The sequence below is a fragment of the Uloborus diversus genome, chromosome 4 (assembly GCF_026930045.1).
Source record: "Uloborus diversus isolate 005 chromosome 4, Udiv.v.3.1, whole genome shotgun sequence".
In the NCBI taxonomy this organism is placed as follows: domain Eukaryota; kingdom Metazoa; phylum Arthropoda; class Arachnida; order Araneae; family Uloboridae; genus Uloborus; species Uloborus diversus.
The window spans coordinates 176,227,327-176,234,850 of NC_072734.1; positions in this window are offsets into that span (position 1 = coordinate 176,227,327).

Sequence of the window (7,524 nt, forward strand, 5' to 3'; positions counted from 1 at the left end):
GACTTCCCTACATATAGTGTAGGGAAGTCTCAGTAGTTTTAACAGAAAGTCTCTTGCACATATAAAAGGAAATTTCCTATTGTAAGTAAAAGATGAACCTTATATTGAATTTCTATTCTTCATCATCTTTTGTATGAAAGATTTCAAAACATGGAGCAGGACACAAATCAACTTCACATTTTGGGCAATGGTATCTGGTTTCTCTTCTGATTTTCTTTCCATTATCTTTTTTCTTTGAGCAGCAAATGACGCAGCATCTGGTAGGTTCGGCTTTTTTTTCCGTGGCTGGAATTTTACGGGGGAAATGTTGCCCAGTAAATCTAAGGGGATTTTCCATCTTTTTTGAACTAGTGCTTTTACGTGATGTATTACTTGCACACCTCTCTACAATGTTTCTGACGAGTTTCATTCGAAATCCCAAATGATCCAATGATCCACCCACCATTTTTCTTATATAAAATGAAAGAATTCCAAATTGTCAAATCCAATAAATGAAAAAATATTTTTTTGTAATATTTCTTCTGCCGCTTTCGTTTTGCTGAATAATTCGACGTGCACGAGTCCATTTTATCCACTCCACCCATTGTTTTGTTGTAATCAACAACGGTCGATGGCTTTTTTTCAACACTTGCTGTTCATACGCTTTTGGTATCACATCCGTCATCTGTGCAGAATGAATCGTGCTTATCATTGAAACAGCTCTTTTATCCATCCATTTCAGTACAAGCATTTTGCCCTTCTGGTATGCTATTACATCATTTCCCCTAATTTTCTCCGACTTGAATCCCGTGGGAAGATCTTTGCGGTTGCATCGTAAAGTTCCATAGACATCTGTCTTATTCTGGATTAGAAGTTCAGTTAGCTCTGGGGAGTTGTAGAAGTTGTCCATAATAAGACAATGTCCTTTGTTCAATAAAGTTTCCATGAGGGTCATCACGCATTTGGTCGAAAATCCATAGTTCATGTATGTCGTATCAAAATCGGTGTCCTTTCCAATGTATATGATAGCATTTGCTATGTAGCCCGATGATGATTCACACAGCATGAAAAATTTTATTCCAAATCGAGCACGTTTTTTCGGCATGTATTGCTTCCACGCTAACCTTCCTTTGTACAGAAGAAGAGACTCGTCTATACAAATATCCCGCTTAAGGTTGTAGCAGCCTTTGAATTTTGAAAATAAATGTTGAGAAACACTTTCAATTTTTCTCAGTTTCCTTCTTTCTTTCCCATTTAGTTTATCTACACTTTCACTTGAAAAGTGTAAAAATTTCATGATGAGGCGAAATCTTTCCTCTGTCATTGCTTTACGAAAAAATGGACTTTCAATCAATGGATCCTTCGACCAATACATCTCTATTTTTGGCTTAGGGTTGACGCCCATGAGGATGTTCAAAGCGAGGAACAGTTGAAGCTCTTCCTTTGTAAGTTCTTTCTAGGATAAACATCGAGATCTCGGTGTTATATTAGCATTTATTAGAAAATCATCAGCAAATTCGTTTGTTTCTTTAACTATAAAATTCAGGATTTCATCATCGAAAAACTTTAAAAAATACTCCAGTGGATTTTCTCCGTCAGCTACGTCAAACGTCAGTCCTGGTTTTTCTTGAAAACTGAATCTTGGTGGTGCCGGAGGGCAATTAGAAACATCAATTTTACACCAGCCACGAACATTGGCTAAATTGTCGTCATCTGCGCTGTTTTCTTCATCAGAAGATTCTTCGTCATCAGAATAAATACTATAATCAGAGCTGTCGTTGCTCGAATAATCTGCGTCTGACATTATGAAGCATATAAGTATTCTCTAAGAAGAAAATGTTCTAAATGCATCGAATGTTCAACAAAGAATGAAGTCCTTCTCGTTGTAGATACAACAATGTAGCTACTGTGAAGTGCGCATGCGCAGTCATTATACACCTTATCAGTCAGACATTGCACCCACGAAAGCAAGAGCAAAGAATTAATCCCCTTTCAAAAGAAAACCTGAACTACTGTAGAAGAATCAACATGGGAATTCGTGCTTGAACCAGCAATTAGAATCTAGTTTCTGTGATTAGAATTAGAACTCGAAAAAGCTCTGGGTTGTGTTTGTGTATGTTTAAACTAATGCATATATATTATACGTGTATATATAAGTAAGAGGGGAAAGCATACATTTTTGTATTTTTATCCTTTCTTCTTTCAAACTATTGAAATTTGTTCTTGTTTCTTAATTTTTCATATTCATGGCTAAACGTCCCAAATGACGGTGAAAATTTGATCATGATAAAAAACTAAATTGCTTGGAATCGGTTGCATTCTAAGCCTTTCTGAATAAATACATTTTTGGGGTGCCAACAGCTCATACACACGTGTTGTATTTTCTACCTTGTCAATCTATAATAGTAAAAGTGACGCGATGTGATAACTGTTGCTTTTTAAATCTTATTCTTTTTTTTAAAAAAGGAAAAACATGAAGAACATATTGATTAGAAGGAAAACTACTAGCCTCAACTTGGGTTTTGGGACCACAAAAAGCAACAGCATAAGTAATGGTGGTTTTGAACGAGTTTACATTAAAATTTGCATTATTTTTACAATAGAAATCCAAATATTTCAGGGAAGGGGGAGGGCAGCATCCCTTCCCCTTCGTTTCCCTAAACTACATCATGGCAGATTGATACATTTAATTGATTCACGTTTTGCCGCAATTTTACATTTTTTTTTTTTTTTTTTTTGCACTACGTTTAGTTTACACAAACTAAAACGCCACACAAGTTTAGATTCAGCTGACTCTTTGTAATAAGATAAAAACGTCCTACTAGATTCTCTCTCTGTTTACATATATTTATGATTGACTAGTATGGGGGAAGCTGCCCCCTTTTCTTTAAAAAGAAAAGGTTCTTATTATTTTATAAAAATTAAAAAATGTAGCATCGAATTGAAAGAAGTCCCATATGACCATTAGTCCCAATATTTGAGGTCGTGCCCCGGACATTTTATGAGAAGGTCTGTTAATCAATAATGACGTCAAAATTAAATGTTAGAAAAAGTCACCTGTAGAGGCATCGCCTACCTCCCCCCCCCACTCCCCTCATGTATCTCCAACTTTTTTGTGCACCAGCTGCTTATGTTCTCTTAAATTATATCTTTATCTGTCGCACTCTTGCAAGGAAAGTGACACAACTCAAAATTGGAGAAATGTACTAGATATTTATTTTAAATATAAGTTTAATGCTCTTTTTTGGATGACAAAACTCGCACAATACTTCTGGCATATGTCGAATTTCTCGGGTAGAGAAAGAATTTCCGACCCCGCAATGCGATATAATTTCAAGTCGTCAGGATGCAACCCACCCCTCCTAGGAGCTCTGAAACATTTAACTGAGACACCCTGAATATATTATAATTTATCATGTTTCTGTGTAGTTTTTTCCGGTCGAGCTTTACTTAAGTGTATGAGAAGCGTTTCGCAATTTCACCTTAAAATAATTAATATTTTCCTTTGAAAACATTTGCATAAAAGGTGCAATATGTAATATTTTTCTTTTTTAAATAAAAACTTGAAGCACTTGGTGATTTGTAAGTTTAACAACGTTTAAAACAGAACTAATTTGCAAAAAATATTGCAGAAAGAAGGGGATTGCAGTGAAGAGGAGGAGTGCAATGAGAAACTTGTAATATAAGAAGATGTAAGCTTTGGATATTATGAGTTAATCAGGACATCCAATAAAGTTCATACCTAAGTTTAAAAAAATTTTGCTATGAAAAAGGTCTTTCGTGCCCCCTCCCCTTTTCCCGAAACATGTGACTGAAGTTTTTGGTAAACTTGTGCGGCTTCCAAAGTTGTTGATTTTTTCCCCATTTACTTTTTAATTCAGATATTTATTTATTTCATAATAGGAAATTTATTAAGAACTTGACGGAAAGGCATTCTGTAGAGAAAAGAAAAGCGCAGAAGAGATATCCGTATAGCAAGTTAGAATTTTATCTTGAGAGGGGTTTGTCGTAACAGTTCGTAAATAAATATATTTCAGGAGACTTGAATTGCAAATATCAGTCCAAGTTCAGGATTTATTTTAAGTGATATGTATTGTAAACATCTCGAATGTTTAGGGGAGTACTCTGAACACATTGAATTTGCTCTAAAAACCTTTCATACTTCCTTTTCAAGAGTTGATAAAGCAAAAGGGTTTCGTGATGGTATTACATACTTCATAGAAAATAATTTAATTAATGGAAAAGTATGCATTTTATACCAATAAGCTCGTACCTTTTTTGCTTTGAAACAGAATCCAAACAGATGTCGGCATTTTTTTTTTTTTTGGGGGGGGGGGGATTTAGCATTTTTTTTAAACGAAAATGGTGCTTATATTTCATTATTTTAAACCGCTTGTAAACATGTTCTTTTTTTGCACATGTTTTTGCAAAAATTAAAATTTAATTTTACGGAACTGTGTTGTGTGACAAGAAAATTTTCCTCTCAATTCTGGATTTAGCGCAAAAAATCGAAAAGAATTTATCATCAAAAAATAAGATACATGACATAACCCACATTATTAGATTAAGTTTATATTCCATCGGACAATGGTGTCACTTAGAGTTTCTAGGGATGCTAGTGCCATGAACTTACATTTTATAAGAGATTAAATTTATGATATTTTTGAAAAAGTATCATTGACAGATTATTTATATTTGAACAGATTAATTAAGATTTTATGCTGGCACGCTAGTTATACTTTTATATTTATTTCAGACTAAGATTTCTAATCCAGATCTTTTTGTATTTGATAATTAATTATAATAAAAACTTCATTTTCAGCATTTTGAGAGAATATTCATTTTTAGTACCAAATTGTAATCTAAAATACAGAATTTCTGAGTACACATCCATTTCAAGCAGCGTTAGGACAAACTTACTCATAGCTCTCGTACACGTGCGCCTGTCCAGTGAGCGGAAATAAATTAGATCGACAACTGACTCTCCACCTACTCGCGGTTGCTCCTTTTTCGAAATTTATCTTAAGACACCCGCGGTTAGTTGCTTCGAGTACTGCAGGAAAGTCCACTGCCCCTTCTCAAGGGGCTCGGGCTACACAGTTAAAGGCACATAAACCTCACCCCGAGCTCAGCTCGGGCTACGCAGTTAATTGTTGTGGAATTTATAGAATTAATTGTAGTTGTAAACTTGCCTATATTGGACAGACTCGGCGTGCTTTAAAAATTCGCTTGAAAGAGCATCAAAATTATGTGAAAAAGCAACAATTTAATAAGTCTAGTATTGCTCAACATTGTTGGGATTCGAATCACTCTTTTGATTTTAACTCTTATCAGATTATCCAAAAATGCCCCAATTCATCAGATCTTGACTTTTGGGAATCCTTTCATATTTTGAGGAACAGTTCTAACTTAGTTAACGATCTTAGTGCAGTTCCATATTTTTCTAACATTTGGCTCCCATATCTTTAATACTGTCCTTTCCCCATTCCCCCCCTTTTTTCCCCCATTCATTTTTATCTATCTTCCTTTGTTTATTTTTACCTTTTGTCTTGATTGACACCCCCCCCCTCAATTTTCTTCTATTTATCTTTATTTTTCCTTTTTTGAATATTTTTTGTTTCGGTTTATTTTATTTCTTGGTTTTCCATTCTGCTTTTCCTTTCTTGCGGTTCACGGTTACTGACAATTTCTTTTCTTTTTGTTTAAGCTTCGGCTTAATCTTTGTCCAATTGAATTCTTTCTTTCTGGGTTCGTACCTAAGAGAAAGCTCTTGGCCTTTGCTTGCATTCCAATTGGTTCCTGATCGGTTTATAACTTTGTCATTGGTGTTTGGCTAATCCGCTGTTTTTATCTTTTAAGCTGCATGCTTATCTGCTCTTGGCTTTTGTCGGATGTCTTTTCATCCATAAGCTCATTATTTTTTGCATTGAAAAAGGCGTTACCTGTAACGCCGAAACACGTGTCTGCTGTAATTTACAAATTTGTGCTTCTACTTACGTTGTTTTGTCTGACTTTAACGTTGTGATAATTTGATCATCGCTCACCTTTTGGTCGTACATATTTTCAATTCAAACATGAATATCATTAAAAGTGTGGCTGAGTAGTGACTCGTGAAAAAGCAATAATTGTGCATGTAAAAAAACAGGTTGTGGCAAATACAGTCCTGCCCATGTGAGCATCTGACGGGAAAAAAAGAAATATTAAAGAGATATTTATTGGCACGGATTCGAATTGGCGCCGTTCTGATTAGCAGCCCGACACCCCTACAAACCTAGCAATTGCGCCTTCCTTTTCGAAAGCTATTCATTGAAGGAATGCGTAGTAAAAAACAGCAAAAAAGCTTTTTGCCAAATAATAATAATAATAATAATAATAATAATAATAAGATCATGCTTCTATGTTTTGTCATTAACCAGCATGATACGATTTGAAATTATTCGAAAAGCATGGAATTTGATTAAAGAATGACGAATATCTCACGTAGCGATTGAAACGAACATTCTAGAGAAGTAATAAATTAGATTGAAAATAAGTGTTTTTATCTTTGAATATTAAACTATTTCACATAGAAGGTTGCTTTAACTGTTACGGCTTAAATCCCCGCACGTTTCTCTTTTAATCGAACACTTAAAATTCAAAACCAAAACCAGTTGAACTGAGTCCGTTTTTTAAGTGTAATTTTTCGAACGTAGACAAAATGTATTTTTTTTTTCAGCAGAAAGCAGAGGAGTAGAAAATGATTTCTTGCTAATGAAGTTGATAATAATTTTAATGCTTTATATCATATTCGCGCGAATAAAAAATTAAAGGTTTACTGGGTGAAACTCGTAGTTTTAATTTGGCGTAGTATTTTTTCATTTGTGCAAAAGGTCGAACACTGCTATTAGAAACATCTACATTTCAGCACACAATGAAAATGTTTTTCTGCACAAAAAGGATTTCCTTTAGGTAAATCTAATACTTTTTAATGCTTACATTATGCTGAGTGGTCTGGATGTAGTCAAAGCTTAAAAAAAAGGAAGAACACTCTTCGATTAACAGTCAACTTATCCGAATGATAACTGTAGCCTGCATAAAGGAGTCAAAACACCAAGCAGCACTCCCACTGCATTTATTTTATTACGTTTGTATGTTATGAGTACATGTAATGCGTAATACTATAAATTTGATATTCTTTCCGACAGCCCAAACTTGCCCGAAGTTCAAATAGTTTATAGCCGAACGCTCTACCGAAAAAAACTTATCAATTTAACCGAACAACTAAGTCAAGTGCTTTTAAGCTTTATTAAAGTATGAACACACACACAGGCTATTTTTTTTTTTTTTTTTTTTGCCGAAAGCGACGTAAAAAATGGAAAACTGCATTAGAACTTTGCTTATAAAAATGCATAAGAACTACAAGCAGCATCAAGGTTTTGAAACAGCAAGGGGCGTTTTCGAAAACTTGATTCTTCGACCGTAAGTCTTTTTTCTTCACTAGCCAGCCTTATAAGTTTTAAAATGAGAAGGGAATAATATATAAGATAAGATATTGAAGAAACATTT